The sequence below is a fragment of the Sus scrofa genome, chromosome 1 (genome assembly GCF_000003025.6).
Source record: "Sus scrofa isolate TJ Tabasco breed Duroc chromosome 1, Sscrofa11.1, whole genome shotgun sequence".
Taxonomy (NCBI): domain Eukaryota; kingdom Metazoa; phylum Chordata; class Mammalia; order Artiodactyla; family Suidae; genus Sus; species Sus scrofa.
Window position 1 is genome coordinate 156,836,708 of NC_010443.5, and position 18,193 is coordinate 156,854,900.

Below are 18,193 nucleotides of genomic sequence, written 5' to 3' on the forward strand. Positions count from 1 at the left end.
CTACAAGAAACTCACCTTAGGACAAAAGATACATATAGATTGAAAATGAAAGGGTGGGGAAAAATATTTCATGCTAATAGACATGACAGAAAAGCAGGAGTTGAAACACTCATGTCAGACAAAATAGACTTTAAAACAAAAGACATAAAGAAAGACAAAGAAGGACACTACTTAATGATTAAGAGATCCATCCAAGAAGAGGCTATTACTATCATCAACATATATGCCCCAAATATAGGAGCACCCAGATACATACGACAAATATTAACAGACATAAAGAGAGAAATTGATGGGATTAAATCATAGTAGGAGACTTTATTACCCATTCACACCTATGGACAGATCCTCTAGACAGAAAACCAATAAAGCAACAGAGATCCTAAAGGAAACAATAGAAAAGTTAGACTTCATTGATATCTTCAGGACACTACATCCAAAAAAATCAGAATACACATTCTTCTCAAGTGCGCATGGAACATTCTCAAGAATTGACCATATATTGGAACACAAAGCTAACCTCAACAAATTTAGGAGCATAGAAATTATTTCAAGTATTTTCTCTGACCACAATGGCATGAAACTAGAAATCAACCATGGGAAAAGCAAAGAGAAAAAACCTACTACATGGAGACTAAACAACATGCTACTAAAAAACCAATGGGTCAATGAGGAAATCAAGATGGAAATTAAAAAATACCTCAAGACAAATGATAATGAAGACACAACCACTCAAAATCAATGGGATGCTGCAAAAGCAGTGCTCAGAGGGAAATTTATAGCAATACAGGCCTTTCTCAAAAAAGAAGAAAGATCCCAAATTGAAAACCTAACCCTCCACCTAAACGAATTAGAAAAAGAAGAACAAAATGACCTAAAGTCAGCAGAAGGAAGGAAATTATAAAGATCAAAGAGGAAATCAATAAAGTAGAGATTCACAAAACAATAGAGAAAATTAATAAAACTAAGAGCTGGTTCTTTGAAAAGGTAAACAAAATTGACAAACCCCTGGCTAGACTCACTAAGAAGAGGAAAGAACCCCAATAAACCAAATTTGAAATGAAAAGGGAGAAGTCACAATGGATACTGCGGAAATACAAAAAACCATAAGAGAATACTATGAACAACTATGTGCCAACAAATTTGAAAATCTGGAAGAAATGGACAATTTTCTAGAATCTTACAGCCTGCCAAACTGAATCAAGAAGAAAGATACCAACTGAACAGACCAATCACTAGAAATGAAATTGAAGATGTCATTAAAACTCCCTACAAATAAAAGTCCAGGACCAGACAGCTTCACAGGTGAATTCTACCAAACATATAAAGAGGATCTGGTGCCCATCCTCCTTAAACTTTTTCAAAAGGTTGAAGAAGAAGGGATATTCCCAAAGACATTCTATGATGCCACCATCACCCTAGTTCCAAAACCAGACAAAAATACCACCAAAAAAGAAAACTATCGGCCAATATCATTGATGAATATACACACAAAAATTCTCAACAAAATTTGAGCCAACCGAATCCAACAACATATCAAAAAGATCATACAACATGACCAGGTAGGGTTCATCTCAAGTTCACAAGGATGGTTCAACATATGGAAATCAATCAATATCATATACCACATTAACAAAAGAAAAGTTAAAAACCATATGATCATCTCAATAGTTGCAGAAAAAGCATCTGACAAAGTCTAACATCCATTCATGTTCAAAACTCTTGCCAAAGTGGGTATCGTATCGAGGGAACATTCCTGAACAGGATCAAAGCCATTTATGGCAAACCCATAGCAAATATATTACTTAATGGAGAACAACTGAAAATCTTCTCACTCAAATCTGGAACAAGACAGGATGCCCACTCTCACCACTGTTATTCAACATAATTTTAGAAGTCCTAGCCACAGCAATTAGAAAAACAAAAGAAATAAAAGGCATGCAAATAGGAAGAGAAGAGATAAAACTGTCACTATATGCAGATGACATGATACTATACATAGAAAATCCTAAGGACTCAACCCAAAAACTACTTGAACTGATTAATAAATTCAGCAAAGTATCAGGATATAAGATTAACATTCAGAAGTCAGTCACATTTCTGTATACCAGCAATGAATTATTAGAAAAACAATACAAAAAAACAACACCTTTTAAAATTGCACCTCAAAAAATCATATACCTCGGAATACACCTGACCAAGGAGGTAAAGGACTTAAATGCTGAGAACTATAAAACTTTAATCAAAGAAATCAAAGAAGATGTAAAGAAATGGAAAGATATACTATGTTCATGGATCAGAAAACTCAATATTGTAAAAATGGCCATGCTACCCAAAGCAATCTACAGATTCAATGCAATCCCTATCAAATTACCCATGACATTTTTCACAGAACTAGAACAAACAATCCAAACATTTATATGGAACCACAAAAGACCCAGAATCGCCAAAGCAATCCTGAGAAACAAAAACCAAGCAGGGGGCATAACTCTCCCAGACTTCAAGAAATATTACAAAGCCACAGTCATCAAAACAGCGTGGGACTGGTATCAAAACAGACAGACGGACCAATGGAACAGAATAGAGAACCCATAAATAAACCCTGACACCTATGGTCAATTAATCTTTGTCAAGGGAGACAAGACCATAAAATAGGAAAAAGAAAGTCTATTCAGCAAGCATGCTGGGAAACCTGGACAGCTGCATGCAAAGCAATGAAATTAGAACACACCCTCACACTGTGCACAAAAATAAACTCAAAATGGCTTAAATACTTAAACATAAGACAAGACACCATCAAACTCCTAGAGGAGAACATAGCCAAAACACTCTCTGATATCAATATCATGAATATTTTCTCAGATCAGTCTCCCAAAGCAACAGAAATAAGGGCAAAAATAAACCCATGGGACCTAATCAAACGGAAAAGCTTTTGCACAGCAAAGGACACCCAAAAGAAAACAAAAAGACAACTTACAGAATGGGAGAAAATAGTTTCAAACAATGAAACGGACAAGGGCTTAATCTCTAGAATATGTAAGTAACTTCTACAACTCAACAGCAAAAAAGCCAATCAAGCAATGGAAAAAATGGGCAAAAGACCTGAATAGACTGTTCTCCAAGCAAGAGATACAGATGGCCAACAAGCACATGAAAAAGTGCTTGACATTGCTGATTATAAGAGAAATGCAAATCAAAACTACCATGAGATACCACCTCACACCAGTCAGAATGGCCTTCATTATTAAGTCCACAAATAACAAGTGCTGGAGGGGGTGTGGAAAAAAGAGAACCCTCCTGCACTGCTGGTGGGAATGTAAACTGGTACAGCCACTATGGAGAACAGTTTGGAGATACCTTAGAAATCTATACATAGAACTTCCATATGACCCCGCAATCCCACTCTTGGGCATATATCCTGACAAAACTCTACTTAAAAGAGACACATGTACCTGCATGTTCATTGCAGCACTATTCACAATATCCAAGACATGGAAACAACCCAAATGTCCATCAACAGATGATTGGATTCGGAAGAGGTGGTATATATACACAATGGAATACTACTCAGCCATAAAAAGAACAAAATAATGTCATTTGCAGCAGCATGAATGGAACTAGAGACTCTCATACTGAGTGAAATGAGTCAGAAAGACAAAGACAAATACCCTATGATATCACTTATAACTGGAATGTAATACACAGCACAAATGAACCTTTCCATAGAAAAGAAAATCATGGACTTGGAGAAAAGACTTGTGGCTGCCTGACAGGAGAGGGAGGGAGGGGGAGGGATTGGGACCTTGGGGTTATCAGATACAACTTGGAATGGATTTACATGGAGATCCTGCTGAGTAGCATTGAGAACTATGTCTAGATACTTACATTGCAGCAGGACAAATGGTGGGATAAAACGTGTGTATATGTAAGAGTAACTTGGTCCCCATGCTCTACAGTGGGGGGAAAAAAAAGAATAGACCAGAAAAAAAAATAAATAAATAAATAACTGTCCTACAAAATTGGATTGTGATGATCATTGTACAACTATACATGTAATAAATTCATTGATTAATAAAAAAAATACATGTTAAAAAAAAGTAAAAGTAAAGGAAGGAATGGTGCCCACTGAGTGGTTTACTGGGGAGGGGAGATTATAGGAGTAAGGGTCACTGTTGAAATCCTTGACAGCCAACCAGCCTCTGCAAGTTATGTTTATTACTCAGTCTTTTTCTTTTCCACCAGACATATAACCAGAGATAAGCTTGCTATTTTTTTCTGTAGCTGATATTTTCCTTGAATTCTTCTCCCCTCCCCTCATAATTTGTTTTGCTCTGGACGCAGTCATCCTGCACCAGATAATCTGGAAATAAGCACTTCTGTTCTAAGTGTTTTACTGGTATAAATAACATAAACTGTGAGTGTCTTAAGAAGGCAAATCATGAATATTCATTCAAGATTATTTCAATTGTATACCAGATGCTTAATTAATACTTATTTAAATGAAAAGATGCAGAAGGGGGGATGAAATTAACATTTTGGAAAGCTATATGTTATATCAATAATAGTCAACCTACAGAGAAGGAAATAGGAAGCCCTAATGAATTACTTTTTTTAAACCTTTGATAAGTTGTTTTCAATGTACATTCAGCCTCAGATATCTGAAGGGTAGGGCATATTCCCATCCATAGTGACAATCTTGTACCTTCAAGAAGTGACAATGCTTGAGAGTGAGAAACAGATGTTCACACTTGTCAGAGGGTAAGTAAGGATAGAGAATGGCTTGAGGAGAACATTTTGACACTTCCCTCCGCAGAAATAATTCTGAGGAAACTCTTGTTCATCCTTGAGAATCATTACCATTGCCTTTTATTCTGGATTAATGAGGTTCTTGCCTTTGTCGGACTTGACTCTTGTCCATAATCAAGTACAGATGATTAAATGTAATAAAGTAGTGTACTTAAGTTAGGAATTTGGGTATTACTTCCGATGCCTCACTTTCTCTCACCCCCTCTGTAGCCCGGTACTTATCAAGCACAGTTTAGCACTGCATCTTAAATACTTCTGTCCATTTGTATCCTTGTTATCTCCCTTGTAACCATCTTAGAGGCTGCTATTAGCTCTTGTCTGAACACTAGAACAGCCTACTCTACTATCACCATATTTCCAGGTTTGGCCCCTCCATTTGCTGTTGTCAGAATGATCTTCCAGTCACATCACACCCCTATTTAGGACTTTAAAGAAACGCCAAGTTGTCCTCAGAGTAAAGGCCAATGCCTTTAAACAGATTTATGTTTCTCATCCTAATTTGGCTGTTTTACCCCTCAGTTTCTTTCTTTCCCCTTCTATTTCTCACATGGTGTTTTGGCCATGCCGAGCACCTTCTACTTGTATGAAAACACATTCTCCCTTCAGACTGTTTCCTCTCCCTAAAGCTGTTCTCCCTCTTTTCTTCACTAGGCTACCGTCTATTCATCCTTTAGGTCTGAACCGGAGATTATGTTCTTTGAAGAGTGTCAGAATCTGTAGTTCTGGACTAGGTTTCTTTTATATGTGCATTTCTCATGTATAGTTTAATCACCCTATATTTTGATTGCCTTTTTATGTTTCATCTTTCACTAGGTTTTAATCTCAATGGCCATCTTGACTATGCCAATATCATTCATTTTTACATCCCTCATGTCTAAAGCATCCCAGAATTATCCCTTCTGGACATTTTCTCATCATCAAAGTGAATTTAATTAACACACTCAAAGACTTAGTACAAGAAAAAAGAGTGGACAATTTAACGATCTTACGTGGGGAGGAAATATTTAAAGACTTCACATCACGGTCCATTCTGAACTTGATCATTGAAGATGACATCATTGGTTGAAAAGCCTAGGAATCTAATTCTGAATCTAGACAGTTGAGGCACCACTTCTGCAAAGTGCAGGTGAGTTCAGAACCGGGGTTTTTTTGACTCTGGCTACTACATTCCTATACCAGATAATATTGGGGATGGAGGAAAGACATTAAGAAAGTATGTTAACATTTAACCTAGCCATCAACATCTGTTTTGCAGCCCACTCTCCCAGTGAAGCCTCTAAATAGTAATCTGCCTGTCAAGGACTGAAATGGGGCAATGTTGATTTCCCCATTCAGTAATTCTCCACTTGGTACCTGGTACCTGTGACTAAAACATTTAAACAGACTATATGTACATTGTTGCCTGGTATTTTTCTGGAGTTTCCAGTTGTCTTTTGTTCAGAATGATTCTCTGAATCCTACATATATTCCATACACCAAGCTGTGAGAACTGCAAAGTTCATGGTTTTCCTGAGATTTTTTTTTCATTGCAATTTTTCACAATTTATCATTGAACACTGGGTGCTGATAGTGTGCTATTTAGCTCCTGAGGGCAAAATGGATGTCTAATTCAGTCTAAAGTACTAAGAAACACCTGATGTTGGTACCTAGGAGGCTTATGATGAAGAAAATATAAGAGCTGTGAAAAAGCAAAGTACTAATTACATAGCTGGGAATTTTACACACTTGATATTGGCTCTGAAAATATTAATGCAAAATTTATTTTTTAACTTTACAGAAAAGCAAAATGACAATAATAAAACTCATTACCCAGTCTGATCAACAAAGAAATGTAAACTTCACATTTTATAAATAATTTCTCTGTCTACTCACAGTGACCGGGACAATGTATTACCAGATAATCCCTTTATATTGTGAAAGGTGACAACTGTAAAAATGTTTTTCGACCTCTGTTTCCATTAATACATTTCTAACTATTCCCCAGACCATTGAAATCACAATAGTAAATGAAAGGAATATTTAGGTGGTGTCATTAATTCCCTGTCTCACAAAAGCTGGCTGTCTACCTCCTAAATTATCTGTGCTTCTTGTGTAGTGAATGGAAGAAAATTGCTAACCCGAAGCCCTTCCGAAGAGAACCTTCCGTTGTACAGTAGCTCCTAGGGTTTAAAAGGTACCAAGGTAAAAACTGAATGATCTGAAACATTTTAGGCTTCCAGAATCTGGCATGAGTAAGCAAATTGCAATATTATGAAAATTTAGTAATCCCTATAATTTGTCTATTGGTATGTGCTACTTAATATTTTGCATCCTAGGACAAAAGTGTTCTCCTAAATAAATATAAATAGAGGAGACTGGGATATATAAAAACATGATAACATGATATTGTGAAAGGGTTGGAGAAAGGAAGTAGGTAGCATTCAGAATGTCACCAGAAACAACATGATATAATAATTCCACAGAGCTGAGTGACATCTTTATCAGTATTATCAATGTCCACATTGGTCATTCCCTACTTACCTAAGTAATAACTAAAGTAAATTACCATTTCTTTGTGATTAGTAAAGAAAAAGGTATGCTTGCGGCACAAGAATAATTAACTGAAATGTTAAAATAAAGTTTGTGATCTAACTTATTCTATAAGTATACTTGTAATCTTGTATAAAAATTATAAAAAGGGGGAGAGTAAAGAGATTCAGAGAAAGCATGGGCCTTCTGATAAGGGCAAAAATATATTCAGTTGGGGAGCAAAATAATTATAAAACATTTCTTCTTGGGCTGGTTTGTAATAACCTAAAGAATTTGTATAATTTTGGAAGTGGAAATGAGAGAAATAATGGGATAAATGCAAACGAAAGAAAGGAAGCAAATTGAGAAAAGGCAGAAAATTGTTGGGCTCAGGAAAAAGCATATTATCAGATTGGCCAATATCAAGAAGATGCTGGGAAATAATAGGTGAAAGAGTGGAAAAGTAGAGGATCATTTTCCTGATTTGGTTCACCAATCTAATGGGAAGTTTGAATAGAGGGGTGATATCACAGGCACTGAATAGTTTTTCTTATTAAAAATTTTCACATCACTTTTAGAGTTTTTTAGTTTAGTTTTTTTTTATCCTAAATCAGCTGACAGCCTTTTATAGTGGCAATCACTGGGAAAGTATAATTCATGATTAGAGAAAGATAATATAATATTTTAATGTTATATAACACAATATCGTAATACTCATATTCACAAAACTAGGGATATTTATCTTTATATGTGAGTATATATGTTTGCATTATTTTTGAATTATAGGAGAAAATAATTTTGTTTTTGTTGGTCCAGTTGAAATACGAGATACCTAAATCTCCAATGTTTCAATGTTTTTAGCCATAAAGTAAATTAGAGTAATCGGTATATTTTGAGTATGAAAGGACTAATTAAACAAATAAGTGATTTTTTTACTGTGATTATTCAGCTTTGGGGGAAGATGTGTATATATGTATATGCTGTAGACCACACCTATATGATAGCTGTTGAGTTCAATCTGGTAGGTAAAGATCAGAATTTTGCAAGTAGAACATATTAAACAGATGCATTGTCTTCTAGGTGTAAGGTTTATAGAAGAAAAGGTTATTTCCAATCCTATTTCACTAGAAACCGAACAATTCCCCGTGAAGATAAATTTTCACTAAATTGCATCACGACACTTTCATGGCTTCAGCTCCTTTAATGCTGTCTCAAGTAAGTGCATGAAATATCCTGTTTTATATCTCTCTGGGAAGCTGAAATTTTATGTCAAATTTAAAAGGTTGGAAATATCAAGGATGAAATTAACCTCAAATTAAACAAAATCTTGTGGACCACTGCTTGTTCCAAGCAGTAAAAATAACAGCGTTTAACACAAACCCTAGAACCACACATCAACAATCTATGCATATTTCTCTGGAACGATGGATTATGGTGAAGGCAAATTCATACCAGCAGATGTATATCAGAAACATCATTGTCCTAGGCTTCATGGAAAGACCCAGACTCACATACAGGCTTGCCCAGGTTGGGGGTTGCGGGGGGCGGTTACTGGGAGTCTGAGGTTAGTAGATGCAAACTATTACATTTATAATGGATAAGCAATGAGGTCCTACTGTATAGCACAGGGAACTATATCCAATCTCTTGGGATAGCACATGATGGAAGATAGTATAAAAAACGTACTATATATGTACGTATATCACTGGGTCACTATGCTGTACAGCAGAAATTGGCACAACATTGTAAATCAACCATAAAAAGTAAGAAAAAACTTTCTCTGATGTTGTCTTAAATCTATTAGTAAACAATAAGTTCCATCAACACTCTCAATTTCTGCCAAAGGAGAATAAGGTAATCATTTTCCTTTGAAGTTGCCAGTGAGAATATGAAATGCATAAAGTTCTTGCTATTTTCCCTTTTATACTGTGGGTTGACTATTTTATTGAAAAAGAAGAATGTCTGTTTTGCTTGGCTGTATGTATGTGTTTGGCATTTCAGGAAAATCATAATAAAGCTTGAAATTTTCTATTTCATTTTCCAAGCATAATAATTTGAGACTCACATAGCCAAAGCCTGCCATTCTATAAGGCACTAAATAAATAATAGTTGATTGGTATTAACTCAAGTTTCCCCACTCTGCTTTGATCTGCCAATTTCTCTGTCTATACCCTCCGTTATTTTTATTTATATCAAGCTATTCAATGTCTTACAATTCCAAAATATTTTCCTCTAAAACATCTTGAAATTTTTCTTTCAGTTAATGAAGGTCCCACACTCTACTGCCACATAAAAATCAATTTCCTTTCTTTCATGTTTAATGATTATTTTATGCTTCACAAGTATTTTTTTAAAAGAATCTTTTCATTTTAGTCATTGACTCACAGTTCTCCCTACAAGACTGACTTTTGGTAGATTACAGGGGTCAGGTCTCTTTAATTCACTTTGTACAACATCTAAGAGTCCTTGAAGCAAATATGTACTTCATAAATGTATGATAGTGATGGCAACCACTGTTAGCAGAGGCTGGTGTTATTAATAGTTCAGAAAACCAGAAAAATCTGGGAAGCCCAGGAGTTAATGGAAAAGAAATTCGTATATTCTTTATGGATCCCAAGTGAAAGAACCATTAGTATACTAAAGTTTTAAAAGTCAGGGCCTATACACACAACAAGGCAATAACATAACAGCAAAAATATAGAAAAAGTTGCCTTAGGTTAATTTTACAAGTACTAAAACACAATCTTCTCTGTGACATCAAATTTTTTTTTCATCCTACCAGTACATTTAGGTATTTAGGATAACAAAGTTCTGAAAAATGACGAAATATCACTTAAATACTTTCTTATAAATTTACCACTTAATCTTGAAAGATTCCAAGATTTTATTTATTTATTTATTTATTTATTTATTTATTTATTTATTTCGCCACACCTGAGACATATGGAAGTTCCCGGGTCAGGGATCAAACCTGTGCCACAGCCACAGCAGCAACCCAAGCTGCTGCAGTGACAACGTTGGATCCTTAACCCACTGTGCCACAAGAGAACTCTTCCAAGATTTTTTTATAAGTTTAAGCCAGTCTGGTTTTAGAATTTCCCCTATGATTGTATTGGAAGATTCAATTAGCTTTTTATTTATTTTTTGTATTTAATGTAAGTATTAAAAATTATCCCATTTTACCCATTTATTCTCCTTCCCTTCTTTTCCTTCACTGTTTCTTCCCTCCCTCCTTTCCTCCCTTCTTTCCTTTCTATGGCTTTTTAAAAAAACATTTGAAATTTATTTGATCTCTTGTAGTTTTCAAACTTTCTGTCCAAGTCCTTTGACTCAGCTTTGGATACAGAGTTACATAGTAATAAAACAAGCCTCAAGGGTATACAACAATAAGTATTTCTTTCCTACGCATGCATGTGGCTACTTTAGTGGTTCTATTCCAGGTAAGGAGTCTGTAGTCCATCAGAGATGACTCTAGTTGTGAGCTGGGTGCAGGTTTGCTTCACTGATTTTCATTCTGGTACTCAGGTGGAAAGGGTAGTGGCTATCCTAGTTCTTCTGATCAACTGTCAGAGCTTCATAGAGGAGCTAAATATCTTCAGAACATTTAAGCCTCTGCTTATATCCTATTCACTAAGATTGTATTGGCCAAAGCAAGTTAATATGGTCCAGCCAACATCAAAGTGTGGGGAAGTGCATTTGGCCCCCAGTGTGGGAGGGAAGAGAATGAATACTTAATTCACAATATCCAGATTATCACAAAGCAGAATGTTTTCCTCCCACACACAGTCTGCCATGGCATTCAATATAATAACTAGATCATAAAGATCCTTTATTGGAATATATTAATAAGTTCACTGAAATTGTTTTGGTGCTGTTAAGACTTTATTAAATTAACATTTGTTAAGTGGAGCAAAGGTGCTGGAAGGTAAGTCTCATTCAACCAAAGACCAAAAGAGAAACTGAAATAGAGTTTATCATTCACAGTTCCTGGAGGACATACCAGGCAGGCCTCTAAGAAGCTACACGAAGAGGTCAAACTGCGTGCAGGGAAGGCACATGCCCTGAGCAGGTGCCTTTATTAGGGCACATGGGAGGAGGGATGGTTTCCTGGACTAGAGTCAGGTTGGTCTATTCAAACCAAAAAAAGCAGGGTTTTGGTAAATCCTGCTGGAGGCAGGGGAGGGGGATCTTATCTAAGGAGCATGTAAGGCACACTTGCCCTGGGAGGTAGGAATGAGCACAAATCGCTGGGGATACTGGGGAAATCATAGGAGGCACTTATATTTGCTTCTTCAAAGATCATCATTTGTTATACTGTTTTTTAAACATATGCATAATTTTAGAGTTGGCAGAAATTCTGTTAATCTCATTGTAAAAATTATTAAAACCATGTTAAAAAAACCTCATAACTTCAAATTATATATTAGAAGAAAAAATTACCCAAAATATATATATATTTTGCATACTTTCCTCTTTATTAATTTCTACTAAATTATGTCTCAGTTATGCAAATCAAAATGACATCAAGACAAGTTAAAGAAAGGATATATGTCTTCAACTAACTCCAATCATTTCTGTGATCTCTTTCCCCAGATCCGTCAAGTATTATAATCATGCTATGGTTTAAATATAGAATCATTCATTAAACAAATAGTATTGAGTGGTTACTTGGAGTCTGACACTGCATCAAGTACAGGAAAACAATGATGACTAACTGCTGCTGTAACCTAATGCCATAGAATGGGTGGATTATAAACAGGAATTAATTTCTCATAGTTCTGTAGGCTGGAAGGTCCAAGATTAGGGTGCCAGGATGGTTGGGTTTTGGTGAGAAACTCTCTTTTGGCTTGCAAATGCCCTTCTTTTTGCTGTATCCTTATATGATGGGGAGAGAGAGGTTCCGATCTCTTCTTTTTTATAAGGGCACTAATCCCATCATGAGGACCCCACCCTCAGGGCCATATCTGAACCTAATTACTTCCCAAAGGTCTCATCTCCAAATACTATCACATTGGGAATTAGGGCTTCAACATATGACTGTTGGAGAACACATGTATTCAGTGCACGGCAATAAGTGCCACTAATACTTTCAAGGTGCTGATTCTTGAATGAGGAAATCATGTAAATTGGTGCACAAAGCAGTTAATGTTATATTATAGAAATGATCCTTTCACTGTGGGAGCAGAGAGGAGAAGGAGAGTAGTAGATAAATGATGCAGCCCTAAGGAACGTAGAAAATGATTGGTGTGAATAATGCAAGATCTGTTCTGTCTTCCAGAGATAAGGTTTATTTTTGATAAGTCCAGAACAATAGAAATGCCAAAGTCTTCTGAGTTCCCACTGTATTCATTTTCTCTATGTCAGTTACTTATCTCTATTGACCTGAGGTCCTACTCACTTCTCAAGAGAGATTGAAATTTAATCGGGAATATGTTAGTATGGAAAGATCACTTCATTCACTCTAGTCCTAAGAAGATGTGGTAGCCAAGTTACTTCACCTGTCCTGATATCCTCTTATACATAGAAGAAGAGCATTGTTGTGGATTGATATTTATTAAAGCATGGCTCATAAACTAGATGCTTTATTTTATTTTTTAATTATTCTATTTTCTTCTTTTTATGGCCACACCCATTTCTTTTCTCAGGCCAGGGGTTGAAGCAGAGCTGCAGCTGCAGCTTAAGCAACAACTACAGCGACACCATATCTGAGCTGCATCTGTGAACTATTCTGCAGCTTGTGGTAATGCCAGAGACTTAACCCACTGAGAGGCCAGAGATCAAACCTGAATCCTCACAGAGACAACATTGGGTTCTTAACCCACTGAGCCACAATGGGAACTCCTAGAAGTTTTATTTAAAAGGGGAAGAAATATTTTAGGGCAATAACATTGGTCATAAAGTCACTGAGACCTCTAGTTTGAAACTAGAAATTTATGTGAAATATAATGAAAACCCTAGAAGTGAACAAAAAATCTTACTGGACATTTTTATGCAGCCCTGATAAGGCTCTCCTCTAACTACAACTATTGCTTTTCTCTAATGCTGTTCTTTTTACTCTTTCTGCTCAGCCACCAACCACACTGACTTCCTTCCTATATTCTGAGCATTCCAGACATGCCCCTGACTGAGGGCCTTTGCAAGGACAGTTTGCTTTGCTGGGTACACTCTTTTCCCAGATTTGGAGGGCAACTCTCTTGACTCTTTTTGGTCTCTGTTCAAATGTCACCTTCTTAATGAGATCAATTGGACTCAACTCAAATTACTAAAATTACAGCATGCCCAATCTAATTTATTATAACACTTAGCACCTTCTAGCATGTTAGAAAATTCACATACTACTAATACTAAGGATATTCTATATTGTATGTCTCTCCAAACTATACTGCAAAATTATGGCATAACCATAGGTGAGCAGTATCTTTGTTTTGGGGGTGAAACAGGAGGGAAGGGGCAGGGCACAACCTTTAAAAGAATTACATAGCGTTGAGGATACAACGTAAACTGGTTGGAACCAACTAGGTCCTAAACGGCAGAAGATTTGAATTCTGGGAGAACTTGAGCCTCATTATTTCCTCATTGTACTACAGTAGCATCAGAATGACACACCCATTGGAGACAATTCCAAGGCCAACCATAAAAGGCCAAAAAGTGCTCTATTATTTATTTTTTTTACAATTCCTGCAAAAATCCTGTACCTTTCCCAAAAGGTATCATCTCACTCATTAGCCTATGAAATTATCCAGCTCATGAAAACTAACCCGGGTGTGCTCTTACCTTTTGAGAAGGTCCACAAGATGACCCAGACTCTATCTCTATCAATAAATCTATTTTTTACCTATCACTTTGCCTCTCGCTGAATTCCTTCCACACTGAGACATAAAAAATCTAAAATTCATTTAAGTCCTGAGACCGCATATGTGATTTTAATTAAAAGACAGTGGGTTCAAGCACCAATCTGAGTTGTGCCATTTCAGGGGTATTAGAAATTAAACCATACATTCTTAAGTGTTTGCTACACATTGAAGACTTCAGATGCTTAAACATTTGTTAAAGAATGATTATATAATTAATAAATGAGTGAATGATTATTTAAGATGTATTATTGTGCTCTTAAGAAAGTAAAGGAAACTTTTAGGTGCTCAAATATGTAGGTTGTTAGAAGCCAAAAGTGGAGGCCCTGTGCTGAAGATCCAGCTACACAGTGGGAGTGATAAGTGAGGTCTTATTAATGCTGAAGGTTTGTGGTACAGAGGTCAGAATATACAGCCTAGGATTCTCAAAACATGGAGAGTTAGGCCTACCATTTTCATATACATCAAACATGGACCAGAAAATAAAAAAGAAAGTAAAAATAGCTGGCGAAGTAGAGACAAAGAGGATTGCAGTTTTATTAGTCTGTTCAGGCTGCTATAACAAAATACAATAGGCATTTATTTCTTACCAGTCTGGAGGCTGAACATCAAGATCAAAATGCCACAATGGTTGAGTTCTGGTGGGGGCCCTCATTCTGGTTTGCTGAAAACCACCTTCTCTGTGTCCTCACATAATAAAGAGAGAAAAAACAGGCTCACTGTTGTTTCTTTTTATAAGGGCCCTAATACTATCAGATCAAGGCCCTGCTCCCATGATCATGACCTCATCAAACCCTAGTTTCCATCCAAGGGTCATACTTCCAAATACCATCACATTGGAAGTTAAGTTTAACATATGATTTTTTCTTTTTTTTTTTTAAAGGCCACACCTGCAGCATATAGAAGTTCCTGGGCTAAGGGGTTGAATCGGAGCTGCAGCTGAGGCCTAAGCCACAGCCACAGCAACACTGGATCTATCTTAGCCAAATCTGCGACCTACACTGCAGCTTGCAGCTGGATCCTCAATCCACTGAGAAAAGCCAGGGATCGAACCTGCATCCTCACAGACACTATGTTGGGTCCTTAACCCATTGAGCCAGAAAGGAAATTCCTAACATATGAATTTTGGGGAGTCACAGAAATTCCTTTTATAGCAGCAGTATTCTTCAAAATATTTACTATTCTCTTGTTTGTCTCTCAAAAATTAATTCCTTAAATGTTTAAATGTGCTCATTTTTATTATTTATCCGTTCATTGCAAAGTGTTTCTTACATGTTTGATTCTGCTTTTTATTGATTCCACTGACAACAGAAGGTGGTTTGTTTGCTCATGTATTTTGTGATCACTTGCTGTTCTGAGCTCATATTCCTTGAAATTTCTTCCAGGGTAATTCTTTGCATCTTTGCTTTAAGAATATTTAAGAACACTTTCCTAGTGAATGTATGTTTGTTCTACCCAAGTGCCAGTGTCACCACCATGCTGTGACTGCTTCCATTTAGTTCTTTATCTGATATTCTTTCAGTTCCACAGGTACAGTGATTATGGATGTCATACATGCACAAGGTTGGCTGCTAATAATGAAGATCTCATATGGCAGATATTTCCTCTTCTATCTAGAGTTCCTTTGGAAACAACCAAGTTTTCATACTCTCCCCCTTGTGTGTGTGTTTTTCCAGTGCACACTCCGTAGATTTTGGTTTCATGGAGTTATTCACCTTATGGTGTTTCTAATACAGGTCCCCACATTGAATGGGTCAGAGGCCTTGTCAACTGTCCTTAAAATGAAAGCACTAGGACCCTGGAAGTCTATATATGACCCCAGAGAGCCATCAAACCTTAGCAGCTATTTCTCTGGGATTAGCCAAATGATTTTTGTTCTTTGATGATATTTCTCTCATTTCTTACTAATTCAGCTGTACCTATGTTATGTTGTATTAAAAATTCCTCTCCTTAGGAGGCAAGTATATGTACATAGGGACACTAATATAGTACACTAATAAAAGATGAAAGGAACACATTTTAATATTTTAAGAATGGCACACAGTATAAAAATTCTTGAACTCTATGTAAGCAGATTTGATTCAAAGAAGTAATTGTAGAGATGAGCTTTTACTGCTAAAGGCTTACTTTCCTAATTAAGCAATATGTCATATTAACATCCCTAGATAGTAGCTTTATGCAAATTTCTACTGTATACTGTTTACCTACATATCTGCCTACCTTTCCTCAAAAGAGCTAAAGCTCATGCTTGTATAACAGAGAGCAAAGAAAACAAAACTAGAGAAAACATTCTCTACTATAAAGTGTTGTTCTAGATAAGGCTCCAAGATATCTAAGGTCCAACATGTAAGGATCAGGAGATTTCAACCTACTGGAGTCTGAGAAGTGAAAGCCATAGGACCCATAGGAGCAGGTGCTGCTAGATCAGCAGTCAGGAGGATATGCTGGGTACAGAGAGCCACTTTCAGTTCAGAGAGGAAGTCTAGTTGATGACTATGCCCCCCAGGAAAAGTGCTTTGTAAAGTCTGAGACTGCCCTCAGCACAGAAAAGCAAGTCTAAGAAGTGTTCTGGGTTCTAAAAACAATCTATAAGGAATGTGACCAACACAGAAGAAGAGGTTAAAGTAAGAGGGGAATATATTACAAGTTTGGGATTAGGAGATATAAACTTCTTCATGCAAAGTAGGTAAATGGTAAGGTCTTACTATATAGCACAGAGAACTATATTCAGTATCTTGTAATAAAGTATAATGGGAAAGACTATGAAACAAATATATAAGTATGTACACATATATACATACCTGAATCACTTTGCTGTAAAATAGAAACTAAATCAACTATACTTCAATTAAAAAATTAGAAAAAGAGTTTTAAGTACCCTCTGGCTTGTCAAGACCAGTAATATTCACAAATCTTCCTAATGGTAATTTGTTAACCCCTTTGTCAAATTTCCATGGAATCTATTATGCATCGGACACTGTATCAGATACTGAGATAAATGAAGAGTGAAGACACAGACAATCCAGCCTTCCCAGAGCTTAAAGTCAGTTTCGAAAAGTGTGTAGATGAAACCAAAGAAAAAATAAGTAGCTCTCTGTATTCCGAGACAAATGGAAAGAGGGGCCTGCTCCTGAAGTGGAATGCCAGCAGCAGGAATTCATAAAGGAAAAGAGCAGACTGCCCCAGGACGGGTGCAGAAGGGCATAAGAGCTTTAACAAGAGCAGGTTAGCCATTGACTTCTGTGTGGTGTGCTAGCATCAGGTCTGAGGAAGTGTATAGAGTGTAACAGGTAAATCTTACATTGAAAGAGTGTAGTTAAATCCAGCAAGACTGAGATTGTTCTTTGAGAAGTGGTGCATAGAAAAACTCCTATTAGATACATTATATAAAGAGAGGGATACTTTTTACTGACACTGTGAAAGGAGTAGGGGCTATTGTTGCACACAGGTATTTTGATTATTCTTTAGTGTATAAGTTTGATTTATCTGTAAGTGTGGGTGCATGAGACAGTTAATCAACTAAGCTTCAGTGATGCTACATACCCATTTTGGCCACAAAGATGTAGTAGAGCAGAAACCAAGTAGAAGAGATCTATATAGGACATTTTTAAATATTTTAATATTATTTTTCTAATTTTTAAATTTTAATTAATTTATAATAGAATATTGAAAAGTTTAAAGAATTTCTGGGTCATGAAGAAGTTTCTTTAAGATATAAATTAGCTAAGCAATCATCAAAACAAAAAAAGAGATATTTAAAATTCTCCATCCAGAGCCATGGCTATATATATTTTTATGTAGCCTTTTTCTTTGGGAGTTCATTTCATGTCAACATCTGCAGATGGAGTACTTTTTTTCATTTTGTAGTACTTTTTTTTTTTTTTTACATTTGCAACAAAAAATTTTTTTGGTACTCTAAAAATTTTTACTCAAAATTTTTTTTTACTCTATAAATTTAGTTTTTCGTAACTAAACAGAAGATTATAAGATCAGCTTGCCACAAGCAAGCAGATGATTTTATGTAGACCCTC